At 50.5% G+C, this 13,347-nt stretch overlaps 1 protein-coding gene across 13 annotated transcripts in view; it reads right to left on the minus strand.

The window, feature by feature from the left end:
- The window catches only part of NFIX (nuclear factor I X), a 211,685-nt gene that overhangs the window by 135,711 nt on the left and 62,627 nt on the right, over positions 1-13,347 (minus strand). Inside the window, exon 1 of one of the 13 annotated variants that reach the window (XM_039513959.1) lies at positions 7,181-7,202. The exons of the other annotated variants lie outside the window; for them this stretch is intronic. The gene's annotated coding sequence lies outside the window, so the exon portion shown is untranslated. Of the gene's footprint in view, positions 1-7,180; positions 7,203-13,347 lie in introns of those variants that run through there. 13 annotated transcript variants of the gene reach the window in all.

Below are 13,347 nucleotides of genomic sequence, written 5' to 3' on the forward strand. Positions count from 1 at the left end.
CACTAAAGCAGCAAATCACCCACGCATAGCTCAGCCGGTGCCCCCTAATCCCGACCCACAGCCCCACAGCCCCCCACTATCCCAGCCCTAGCCCCCCCAACAGCGCTCCACCAGAGCCCCTTAATCCCGACCCACAGCCCCCCGCCCAACAGAGCTTTGCCGGAGCCCCTCAATCCCGACCCGCAGCCCCCCAGGCCTCCCACTATCCCAGCCCTAGGCCCCCCGAACAGAGCTCAGCTGGTGCCCTTCAATCCCAACCCACAGCATCTCTCCCCCCGCTATCCCAGCCCTGGGCTCCCCCATACACACAGCTCCACCGGTGCCCCTCAATCCTGACCCACAGCCCCCCGCTATCCCAGCCCTGGGCTCCCCCATACACACAGCTCCACCGGTGCCCCTCAATCCTGACTCGCAGCCCCCCGCTATCCCAGCTCTGGGCTCCCCCATACACACAGCTCCACCGGTGCCCCTCAATCCTGACCCGCAGCCCCCTGCTAGCCCAGCCCTGGGCCCTTGCTGAGCAGAAAACACCCAGGCGAGCCTCTCCGAAAGGAGCAACAATTGACATTAGCCAACACCCAGCCCCGGCAGAGAAGACCCAGCTAACTCCGTATTAGTTATTAATCCCATTTATGACAGCAGGGCAGTTACATGGCAGGGGTGCTTGGGATGGGGGGCAGGGCTCAGGAAGGGATCCCCCCATGTATTCTGGGGGGAGGGGTTATCTCCTTACCCCAAAGCCTCAGGGCTGGCCAGGGCTCTGAGCAATCTCTCTCTCAGGGGCTTGGCTGGCTGGTTCTTGCCCCTATGCTCAGGGTCTAACTGATCCCCCTACGTGGGGCAAAGGAGAAATCCCCCCCCCAGGTCAGATTGGCGGGGACCTTGGGGGGTGCACCTCCCTCTGCAGCGTGGGGGGCAGGTCACTTGCCAGGATTAGCTGGGTATTTCTCCCTTCATCCCCTCGGCCACGGGCCGCTCCTGTTCTTTGCCTGTGGCTCTACGTGCATAGGGGAGCCCTCGGACCCAGGCACCACACAGACCCTCTAGGGCAGGGCTCCTTCCAGAGGCCTCAAGGTGCTTCACAAAGGAAGGTGAGGAGCATTGTCCATTATCCCCAGGTCATAGGTGGGAAACTGAGGCACAGAGAGGCACCGGGGCCTGCCTGAGGCAGGTCCGTGGTGGAGCCGGGGTCTCTCGACTCCCATTCCTCTCTGCCACTTGCCAACACTCACGTACTATGGTGCTAGGAGCTATCGAAGCACTTGGACAGACAGACAGACGGACGGGGGGCATGGGGTTATATAGACAGCCGCACCGGCACCTTGGCTGAGTGATGTGCACATGGAAAATGCCGCCTAACTGGCAAAACGCCTGTCAAGTTTTAAGAAGCCTGGGGGCTCCTGGCCTGCCCGGGCTGGTGGCAGATTGAGCCAAGGTACATCCTCACTCACATTCATATTAGAATTCATTCTGGTCCAATGAAAGTTCACAGGCAACCAATCAAACGATAAAGGAGCCAAAAGACCTCGTTCACCCAGTACTCCGTGGTGCCCACTCTCCACGCTGATTTGTCTTAAAGCCCCAGCTCCGGGAGTCATGAGATTGCAGCCGTCAGTTGTTTTTCAAAGTCAGTTTCCAGCCCCTGGGACTGCAGGAGAGCCCCCTTCCCAATCCCTCTGAATGGCTCCACACCCAAAAAACCAAACGCTGATTGTTTTAAAGCCGAGCTCGTGATCTTTAAGTTGGTCTCTGATTTCAGGGGTGGCATGATCAGGCCCTGCTGCCCCTTCCCTGCGTGCTGGTTACACTCTATTGGTGCCATTTCTCTCCATAACTTCAGGGATGCCCAGTGGCCTGTCAGACTAGACGTTCACACAGCGCCGCACCCAACAGGGTCTCGGTCCATGACTCGGGTTCCTAGCTGCGGCCATAAGGCGCCTAATGAATAGATGATAAACCCAGCTGGGCAAATGGGTTTTTCGCTTCATTGCCAATTCTGAACAATTAGTTTTAAAAAATGGTTTGGGGCCGAACCTGACACAACATTTCTCAGCATTTTCAGAAAATCCAAAATTTGGGGAAAAAAAAATTACATTTCAATTTTAACAGAGAGAAAGTTTTGGTTGCAAAATTTTGCCCCGCCCTGAACGGGCTGGTCTCTGCTGGTCTCAGAATCAACGAACAAGCAAAGGATCTCGACAATCGCACAGCGCAGTGGTTAGTGCTCGCCTACTGCTAGAGAGCCCAGCGTTCCGTTCCCTGCTCCGACACAGACTGCTCACCTGAGTTTGGGCGAGTGTGATACAATACCTCACGGAAAGGTGACAGGGCCAGAAAGAACAGACTGACCTGAGCCATGGCCCAACTTGAGAGATTTGTTAGGAAGATCTGTGAATGAACAGAGCTTTGAAATGCAAGTCGGCCTTGCTAGAGATAGAAGGGGAGGTGTTTGCTCAGGGCTTGGGATATCAGCAAACAAGCCTTGTCTATTGCTAGAGCTTTAATTCAAAGATCAAAAAAGGAGCATTAACTTTTATGATGTTACTTGAGTGAAATAGTATTATTGTCTATGTGTCTCTCGGAAGGTTGTGGTAACCTGTATCCGAACTGTTTAATGGATAAATGACCCTGTGCTAATTGCCAGGATGTTTGGGAGAAGGAGAGTGAAGCCCATTGTTTTCTCAGGCCGAAAGGCTGCTGGAAATGTGTAAGAAGCCTGGGACACGATCCTGCTTCATCTCAGATCTGCTTTGGGTTTCAAGAGGGGGAAACCTTAAGCCACAAGGATTGAGATCCCCAGTCACTGACTGGAGCCACCCTGAATATGGACATTGGACTGTAACCTATGGACTATTTCTAAACGGACTTTTGGCAACTACAAGCTCACTTCTGCTGTGTATCTGAACCTCAAGAACTGAATTCAAGTCTGTCTGTATATTGATCTTTTAACCAACTCTCTCTTTTCTTTTTTAATAAATTTTAGCTTAGTTAATAAGAATTGACTATAGCGTGTATTTTGGGTGAGATCTAAGTTATAATTGAACCTGGGTATGTGGCGGATGCTTTGGGGTTGGAAGAACCTTTTCTTTTATATGATGAGATACGATTTTCAGGAATCATCATCATCTGTTTGACAGGTGTGTCTGGCCGGAGGCCTGAGGCTGGGCACTTTAAGGGAACTGCGTTGTTTGGACTCTGAGTAACCAGTGAGGTGCTACAGAAGCTGCTTTGTGCTGGCTTGGTAAACTAAGCATTGAAATATCCACCAGCGTTTGGGGTTTGCCTGCCCCGGTTTGTCTGCAGTTCACCCTAATTGAGTGACCTCAGCTGGCTCCCACAGGCAGCACTGTCACAACAAGTCATTTACCTGCTGTGTGCCTCAGTTTCCCCACCCCTACAACTGGTATAATAACAGGGCTGTGCCCCATGGGGGGGACGAGGGGGTGGGTAAATACAGTAAAGACCAGGCGGTGCCTAGATGCCCCAGTGATAGGGGCCATATAGCAAGCCAGATAAACGTGGCAGCTGTTCACGGCAAGGGTTGTCACTCGGGTGAGGGCCCGATCTCTGAGCACTACCACAATTCCAGCACAATAATAACGATGCTTTAAGCTGGGACTTCCAAGCGTCTGGCATCTGTCTCTCCCGGAGCCTGCTCCTGTTCCCGTTGAAGTAAAGGGCAAAGCTCATTTTTTTCCATGGAACGGGATCAGCTCCCCCAAGGTAACTCCAGTGGGAACTACGCACCTCGACCCCTTGGAGGAGCTGGGCCGAAGCAACTGACGAGGTCGCCCAGCAGACCAGTGCCAGAGCTGGGAATAGGACCCAGGTGTCCGGGATCCCAGTGCTCTATCCGCCAAGCCAGACAGCCTGGGAGCTAAAGCTTCAGGGCTTAACCTGATCTCTATGAGAGACCAAGCTCTTATGCCACATCTGCTACTGCAGGGCTCTTAAATTGAGAGTATTATTTACTTGGAAGGGACAAACGAGTGAATAATCCCCCCCCCCCTTGTTATAACCGAATATTGTTAGTTTTTCTCTCTCTAATATTTTGCTCATGATGAGTCATTAACGGAGCTGGCTGGCCAATATTTTCATACGGTTCCTGATTTTTAAATCAGGACGCTCCCCCCTCCATGAAAAGATTCCACATTTTCCAGTGGAGTGGGGGAATCAAAACTGTTGGGGGTCTGGTTGTTGGATTTTTCTCTGCCTTTTGAAATGGAAAACTTTGGGGGGGGGGAGCAAAGGGGCAGAAATGGCTCCCCCCCAACAAAACTTCAGAAATTGACCAAAATGAAACTAGGCAGGGGTGCTGGAGCCAGGCTGGCCCAGGAAAGCAGAGAGAGGAGGTGAGGGAGGTAATATATTTTACTGGACCCACTTCTGCGGGGGAGAGAGACGAGCTTTCGAGCTACCTCGAGCTCTTCTGTGGGTCTCAAACGGTTCATTTGCCAACCACAGGCAGTTTCTCGAAGGAAATGGAAGTTTGGGATGAAAAACGTCGCAAAGCTGCTCTTGTTATACAGGATCCCGCGAGCAGAATTCCAGCCGCGACCACGCTGGTAAGGATCTGAAATCTACCGGCCCCATCTCCCCTCCCCAGCCAGCTCTGGCGAGCACGGGAGCATTTCGCACAACACCTTCTCGCTCAGGATTCCAGCCGTGGCGGGAAGGAAAAGCTGCTGTGTGCTCTGCACATGGGATTTATTACACATACATGTACAATCCCTGTGCCCGAAGCATGTCACATACTCTAGCCATGAGCCAACACTTCCTCTTAGAATATAGCACTTGGCCCGGGCTCCTTATTGTTTTTGGGAGCGGGAAAATATTAAATCTGAAACGAGGCTTGTCCAACATATGGAACAGATTGGAGGCCCCTCCACTTTTTCCCTCCCCCCCCCCCACTTAATAAGAAAATATCTTTACTAGCGAGAGGGTAACGGGGGAGCTCCGGGGATTGGGGAGGGACATCGCTCGACTCGGCGCCGACTGTGCTTTCGAAAAATAGACTGTTCCAGGCTCAGTTGAGTACGGAAATGTGTGTGTGTGTGTGGGAGGGGGATCTAGTGATCGTGTGCAGCTGGCGGGAGAGGGGGTTGGGGAGCAGGGGGCTGTGAGGGTGCAGGGTGGCGGGAGCTGGGGTGCAGAGAGGAATGAGAAGCAGAGGGGGCTGTGATGCGGCCTGGCCAAACAGGGGACTGTGTATGGGAAAGCCAAAGCAATCCCCACGGATCAGACCCTCACCCCACAGCTCTCCCCCCTGCCCCCCAAAACTAACCCCAGCTGCATAACTTTCACTAAGAGCCCCCATCTTTTACATTGTGTTCCAGAGCGGGGAACCCCCGGCCATGCGGTCAGGAACAAACCCGTACCGGGCCCCAGTCCTGCCCGAAGCTCTTGGGGCACAGCAGACTGGGGAGTGGGGGAACCCCATCAGGCGGCCGAGACGTGAAACTGCAGCGGGTGGCGGGGGTGTTGCTGGAGGGGGGCAGAATCTCTGAATTGGGGGAAAGGGGTATTTTGATTGAGCTGGCCGGTTCTAGTCACACCGCAAAGGAGAGCCCCACAATTTGAACCCCTCTCTGCCAGCCTAGGAAGGGCAGCTCTCCCCACTTCTCCTGGAGTCCAAGGCCAGCAGGTAGCAGTAGATCCACTAGCCTGGCCTGACCAACAGAGAACAGTCGATGTCAGCCAGGTCCCCCTGTCCTGAGCCCAGTAACTAAAGCGTCTCCCAGAAAGGCAGCCAGGCTGGACTGGAAGGCATCAGGAGATGGGGAACCTACCCCTTCCCTGGGAATTCCCCCCTTTTACAGGTGGGGAAACTGAGGCACGTAGTGACATTTGAATGCGGTCTCATGCCCACGGTGGCACCCTCACCGCTACACCATCTTTCCTCACACGAGTATATGGGCACAGCCTGTCCCCAACTAGCCAAAGCTGGAGATCGATAACTCATCGCTCACTCCAGCCAAACCATGGAGAGCCAAGCACAGGTACCTGCAGTACCTGAGCTCCTCTGAGGCAACCTTCTCACCAGTCTCTGCCCAACCAGCCCTGCCCAGGCCTGACATACACGGGATAAATCCATCAGCGTGGTCCAACGAACACAATAAATCAAGGAGTCCGTCTGCCCCCAGGGGATCCCGTCTGCACCGAAGACAGCCTACCCTCTGCCCAGCTCAAAAGCTCTTCCCTGGGTTCAATCAACCCCTCCTCACTCATTCAGCATCCTTGTCCTCTTTAGACATGGGGACGTTGAAGAACGGGAGCAGGTGGACTTGTCCGGCACCTGAGGTCACACAGTGCGGCAGCAAGGGAGCGGGAAGCAGACCCCAGGAGTCCTAGCCCTCCCCCACCCCCACTCTAACACACTAGACCCATTCCCCTCCAGATCTTACAGCCTGGGTGTGGGGATCGGCTACAACACCCACTGCCGGCCAGGGAGCCAAGTACGTGTGCATTCGAAGCCTGCATGTGCCAATTAGCCCCTAGACCTGTCTTACTGCCCGGACTTGAAATTCCCAAGAGAATCACTCTGCCTTCATCATAAATGACATCAAAGGCTCCCACTCAGTCTGACATCCTCACCATGCTAATTCAGGGGCTGCTGCCACTGGCTCTGAGGGCAGGCACCCTGGGACAGGCGCAAAATGTCTCTTCTCCCATGATTAATCTCCTTATTTCCCATGGGGAAACAGGCATTTAGCACAGCTAGAAACCCTACCCGTAGGTGGAGCTGGGCGACAAAAGGATTTCTTGGTTCGCTCCCAGTTCTGAAAATCTGGAGGGAGGAATTCATTTGGGACTTAACCGAAAATGACATTTGCCAAAAAATCTAAAAATCTGGGGTGGGAGAAAAACTCATTTGGGGTCAAACTAAATGGTTCGGTCAACTCGAAATTAACCATCTCGCTTCGATTTTGAGCCTCTTTGAACTTTTAAAAATCAAACGAGGCCATTTTGAAACAAAACAATTGTTTTGTTAAATCTGAAACATTTAGAGGGGGGGAGATTTTTGTTTTAATTTTTTTCCCCAATGGACACAGTGCCGCAAAACCAACACAAATTAGCAAAATGTTGGGGGGGGTCGTCAAATCTGTATTTTTCACCCCAAAAAAGTTTAGATCAAATAATTTTGCCCGGCTTTCCACCTCCTAACTGCTAATACGCTCACCTGGCTTCTTCTTCTTATAGTAGGATCAGACCCTCAGCTGCAAAGACACTGAGTAAGAGACAGTCCCTACCCAGCTCTCATTCAATACCTGTAAGGGGAAACTGAGGCGCAAATTGGTTAGCCCAAGGTTGCCAGCACAGGTAGGCACAGAACCCTGGTGTTCTGACACCCAGCGCAGTGCCTCATGCATAAGATCACACAATCTCTCTGGCCTGCTGCCTCTCTCTCGTCTTGTCAGTGATCCTACCAGCCACGCAGTTTGTTCGTCATTCACAGGATCAGGCCTTGATTGTAAACAAATGTAACAGAAAACTCTCCGGGGCAGGGCCTGTCTCTCACTGTGTGTCTGTGCAGTGCTCGCCTGGCACAACGGAGGCCCTGATCTAATATCAATAAGGATTATTAAATGGGCACTGAGAAATGGCATAGGCCCAAAATGAACTTAACTTTTAACATTTAAATTAAAAAAACCACTAAGACTTTTTTTTCTTAATCAAAACTGTCCTTTGGCCCCTTTGAACACCCCCATTCCCCTTCCTTGTAACGTTCACTGGGGGTGAAATTCACCCATCTACAGGGAGCTACCTAGGGCCCCGGTGCTCCGTAAGCCCTCAAAACAGTTCTTGTATTGGGAGTTAGTTGGGGGACAGACCATGAGCTGGGGATCAATTTTACTCTTTGGCGTCAGAGAGTGAAAGCAATTTAGAGACAGAAAGCGAGTGAAAATGACCAGACGCTGCCCCCTACGGAGAATAAACACCACATAAATCTGGAGGCAGCCCCTGCTCTAAAAAACTGGGAGGTGGGTTTTAAAATCATGAAATGTTTTAAAAGAATAACAATTTGCCTTCCGATTTTTATTAAGCCTTTGGGGTCACGTTTTCAAGATTTTCTCCACGATCACTAGGGCTAGAAATGGTGGGGGAGTTTTTAAAAATTTCTCTCATTTTATGTTAATTTCACTTTTGTAAATGAAAGCCAAGATTCTACCAAAATTCCAAGATGCCAGGAGATGGGGCTTCCAGCAAAGGATTTTAAGTGAGAGATTTTTTTTCAATCAAAGCACCAGAGTCGGCTACACTGGTAAATGGGGAAGAAGAATCAAATGACAACAGCAACTATCACCACCCCTAGATTTTCTACAGTGGTTTTCATTAGCAGATCTCACACTGCTGTACAAACAAGGGCAGTAGCCTTCTCCCCCATTTTACAGATGGGGAAACTGAGGCACCCGGCAAGCCAGTGGCAGCGCCAGGAACAGAAGTCAGCTCTCTTGACTCCCATTATAACACTCATTGGATCACGCTGCCGCTTATACGACATGTACTACAATAATGAGAGCGCCAAGAGCTGGATGGAGAGGGATCGAATGAACCCAGCCCAGGTCTCCTGAGAATGACTAAATTAGTTTTGTTTTGTTTTGTTTAGTTCTGGTTTCAATCACTTAAGAAATGTTACTTAGTAACATGGGAGAAAAAAATTAAATATGAGTTTTCACTTGGGTAACATATTGTAATTTTGTCTTCTAAAAAGTAGCTAAAAAAAAAATGAAAAAACCAACCAACCCACTCACAAGCATAGAGAAATTGTATCTAGTTCATGGATGTTTACAGCCGGAAGGGACAGTTCTCTCTGATCCTCTGTCCCCGACACCCGCCTTGCGCGGGTCACAGGATCCCACACACCAACTGCTGTAGCAAGGCCATAAATCCTGGCCGAATTAGAGCTCGTCATTTAGAAAGATGTCTTATCCCCATTTAAAGCGATGGAGAATCCAGCACGTAACTAGCCAGTTGCGGCAATAGTTGATTCCTCTCTCTGTTAAAAATCTGCCCCCCATTCCCAGTCTGACCGTGTCTCGCTTCAACTTCCAGCCGTTGCATCTGGCTAAGCCTTTGTCTGCTAGATTGAAGGGCCTTCGAAGGCAGCATCTAGTTCAGGGGGTCTCTGGACACTCTGTGAGGAGGTTCGTAAGGACTGACATTTACAACAGAGCAGGGTGACCACACATTTACCGGTTCATTGGCAAAGTTGGGGTGGGGGGGAAGAGTTTCGGGGCAGACTAAAAATGAACATTTTTTAAAATGTTCAACAAATCGAGACACACGGGGAGGGGGGGAAATCTAATTTCAGGTCAAACAAAGCATTTTGTTTTGACACCGTCCAAATGGTTCATTTAAATTTCAATCGCTTTAAAACAATTTTGAATTGTGTTTTTAATAAAATTCAAGATGCTTTTGAAAGGAAAAGCCGTTGCAGGATGAAAAATGGAAATGTTTTCCTTTTTTCCGATTCCCCCCTCTCCCCAGATCAAAGAATTTGGCAAAAGTGACGCAAATTATATAGATCTTCAACAACTACTGAAATGCAGCCACCTCTAGGGAGAAACAAAAGCAGGTGTTCTGCACCATTTACCGGAGTAAAACGAAATGTGATTTCTCCAAATGAAATCCTGGGGATAATTTATTATTAGAGGATAAGTCCCCATCCCTCACAGCAGTTTTTCCCTCGCAAGGGCAGGACTAGATAGAGAAAATGTCAGGCCAGCCAGAAAAGGGGAAATAACTTGGCCAATTGTTGATGAGGAGGCTGAGGCTGTGGGATGGCAGCCCCGATGTTGCCGGGTGCCTTAGCCGTTCTAATGCTGGCCCATACAAGTCACGGCGATGAGCGTGGTATAAAAAACGAAATAGAACAGAACAGAAGCTAATCAAAGGCCTAAGACTGGGGGGTGCAGGAAGTCGACTGGGATCGCTTTATGTGGAAGGAATGCTAGGAGTTTGCTGGAGCAGCGCATACACACACAGGCCTGTTCGCCTGTCCGCGCAGGGAGCACCGAAAGCCACGAAGCAGCAACACGAACATTTGGCCGTCGTGTTAAAAACTGAGACCAGGAGCCAAATAATTTCACAACAGGCAGAAGGGAAGGGGCCACCGAAAATCACAGCCGAGCGCTCACAATGGAAGCCTTCACTGCCAGACGCTGAGATCCGAAATCCCAACATTCTCCATCGACAGACAGATTTCCCCCCACCCTGGCCTCGATTTTAAAATCCCCTTGGGCCCTGGCTGGGTGTGAAAGGTGTGCCAAAGCCACCTTCTGCAAATGGTTCCTGCCTTTCTAATGAGCCCTAGACTGAACCGTCCCCAGATCTGAGGGGACAAATCTTCCCATCTGGGCTTAACAACTTGAGCCACACTCTGGAATTTTTTAGGCTAAAAAACCATTCAAAGCAAGAGAACCCAAACCCAGCTGCAGGTTGCAATCCCTGGTTCGCCCTACAATAAGTCCTGGCTCTTAGAGAGACTTTTCAGCAGTAGATCTCAAAGTGTATCACACTCTTCAATGTATTTATTCTCCAGCCTCCCTGGAGGGTGGGGCAAGACTATTATCCCCATGTTACAGATGGGGGAACTGAGGCACAAAGCAGTTAAGCAACTTGCCAAGGTCACACAGGAAGCTGACAGCAGAACAGGGATTTGAACCCACCATTCACAATTCCTAAGCAAGAGCCCTACTCCCAGACCCCCTTCCTCTGCTTTCAGCCCCCTTGTGCATGATTAGCCATTCAGCCAATATTCTGCACTGGAGGGGCTCTCGCTTGAGTAAATTTGCATGCATGAGTAAGTACTTCCAGGCTCAAGACCCAAACTGGACCTGCTTCTCAGAAGGGTTGAGCACCCCCAAATCTCACAGAAATCTGTGCGAGCTGCTGAGCATCTAGCTTCTTTGGGAGAGGGAAAAAAATCAGACAGGTTTTGTTTCAGTCCTTAAATATGGATTTTACAAATGTAGCTTAAATGTAGTTCTCCCCAGGCTGAGATCTTTCACCTTCGATACATTAATGCCCGCCATGGATTTGACACATGTTTCACAATCTAAGGAGCTGGAGCTGTGTTATACAAATGTGCCTATTCCCCCCCCTTTAAAAAGGCACCTTTTTTTTTTTGCTAAAAAAATACATAAAATTGCAGGGTATTTGGAATTTTACAACTCCCACATACCCACATTTCTAGGTGTTTTCAAGCTTTTTTTGGATTATAGACATATACATTCTTTTTCGCCAAATCTGTTTAAAATCCACACACCCCCCGCCCTCCATTAGAGGCAACACTGTTTTGCAACTGACGCAGCCTCTTGAACTTTGCTCCAGTCAGATTCACACTAACACTTGCCAACAGGGGAAAGGGGGGGGGGGGGGAGTGTCACTTTTTTGTGTGTGTGTGAATCCAGGCAGCTCAGAGAAAGAGACTTCTGTCAAAATAAACCGGGCTTGCATATGCTTCTAAGGTAGAGCCAGGCAAGAGTTCGGGAGGCAGCAAAAGTTACTTTGCAGAGAGCAAAATCTCATCTCTGTTTAGATTCGGCTCCTTGGAATTACTTCCATCCCCCCCACCTCATCTCTAAGAAACCTCTCCCTCCCTCCAGATCTGAACGGAATATTCAGCTTATTTTTAATAGCGTTGGTTGAATTCAGATGTTCCAGTTTTAAAATAAGAAATCTTGGCTTCCGAGCACCAAGCGGTGACGCAGAGCTGCCTTTCCCCCCTGCACGGATCAGCTCTGCCCCCAGCAAACAAGCCCTCCATCATGCCCCGTATGAACCCAGGAGGGAGCAGGCCGTGGTTAATTTCACATCTCACTGGGTAACTCACTGCAGCACAGGCCTCGGGATCCGAACACACAAGCGGCCTGAATCCGCAGTCAATTTTGGCAGCTCCTCCCAGCCCAGACTCTGCTCTAAACTGAGTTTTGCCGCATTCCGCGCTGCCGTAAGCCAGTTCTGCTTAGCACTTGAGACAGGACACTACGAGCAGCAGGCTAGTTACTGGCCCGAGATGCTTGCGTCAGGTAGGTCAGCGGGAGCTTTGCCCGAGCGAGGACTGCAGGATTGGCCCCTTTCGTTAATTCAGCTTGCAAACTTCACTCCCCTGAGCAACGTCAGCACCGTGAAAAGGGGACTCAGCAAAGGCTTTTACACCAGAAATAGGTACAGCATTGGGCGTTTAATAGACCAACAAGGCATAGTTGTTTACTGCCTTAGTGAACCGCGATGGTGTCATTGCTGTAAAATCAGAGTTTCACTTCTAGCAGCCCACACCCAGATCCACCAAGGTATTTAGGCTCCTAAAGTCTACTGATTTCCTCCGCTTGCTTTCAGGGGACATTAGGAACCTAAATAACGTGTTGGATCTGGGCCCCGGTTTCTAATGGTCTTCTCTCACTTGACATGACTCAATGCTCTCATGTTTGCACCAATCTCCCCAAGACCCTGGTGCAAAATATAACACGCGGGCCGAGCGCACAGTCACAGGATTAACCCAGACAAGATTCATCAGAGCCAAGGGGAACGGCAACATGCCATTCAACAGCAACCAGGCCCTCGAGCCCCCGATCCACCTCTGGCTACAGCAGCTTGTGACCACAGCTGCACGGAGAGAGGCCACCACAAAGCAATAGCCGCCAAACCCCTCCCAAAAAAAACAAAGGCCAAACCCCACCCTCTCAGGTTATCGACCAAGCCCCACTGTCTGCTGTGGGGTCACCCCTAGGGAGACCAGGCAGCAAGTGTGAAAAATCGGGACGGGGTGGGGGAGTAATAGGTGCCTATATAAGAAAAAGCCCCAAATATCGGGACTGTCCCTAAAAATCGGGACATCTGGTCACCCTAACCACCCCGCATGAAGAGAGAGGAGAATCTGACCCTGTGATTTCATCTGGGCCTCAAGCCACTTGGTGTAACATGTTGAAAAGCACCTAGGAGTATGTCTACACTGTAATAAAAACCTGCGGCACCGAATCTCAGAGCCCGGGTCAATTGACTCGGGCTGCAAGGCTAAAAATTGCCATGTAGACGGCTGGGCTTGGCCTGGAGTCCCGGCTCTGAGACCCTCCCCACTTCCGGGGTCCCAGAGCCCAAACAACGTCTCCACTGCCATTTTTATCCTCCCCTCAACCCAAACCCTGCAAGCCCAAGTCCCCGCGGCCATGCTGGGGCTCTCTGCTTGCTCTTAGAACCCTAAATGCTCTTGGCTTCCAAAGTCACTTTTGTTGCGAAGGGCCAGATTCCAAATGTATTTAGGCACCTCCCAGTGCAGATAAGCAACTAGCCCCAGACCCTCCCAAATACTGAGACTCCCACTGACTTCAAGCTTGCGTAGCTGCC

The sequence above is a fragment of the Mauremys reevesii genome, linkage group 25, assembly GCF_016161935.1.
Source record: "Mauremys reevesii isolate NIE-2019 linkage group 25, ASM1616193v1, whole genome shotgun sequence".
Taxonomy (NCBI): domain Eukaryota; kingdom Metazoa; phylum Chordata; order Testudines; family Geoemydidae; genus Mauremys; species Mauremys reevesii.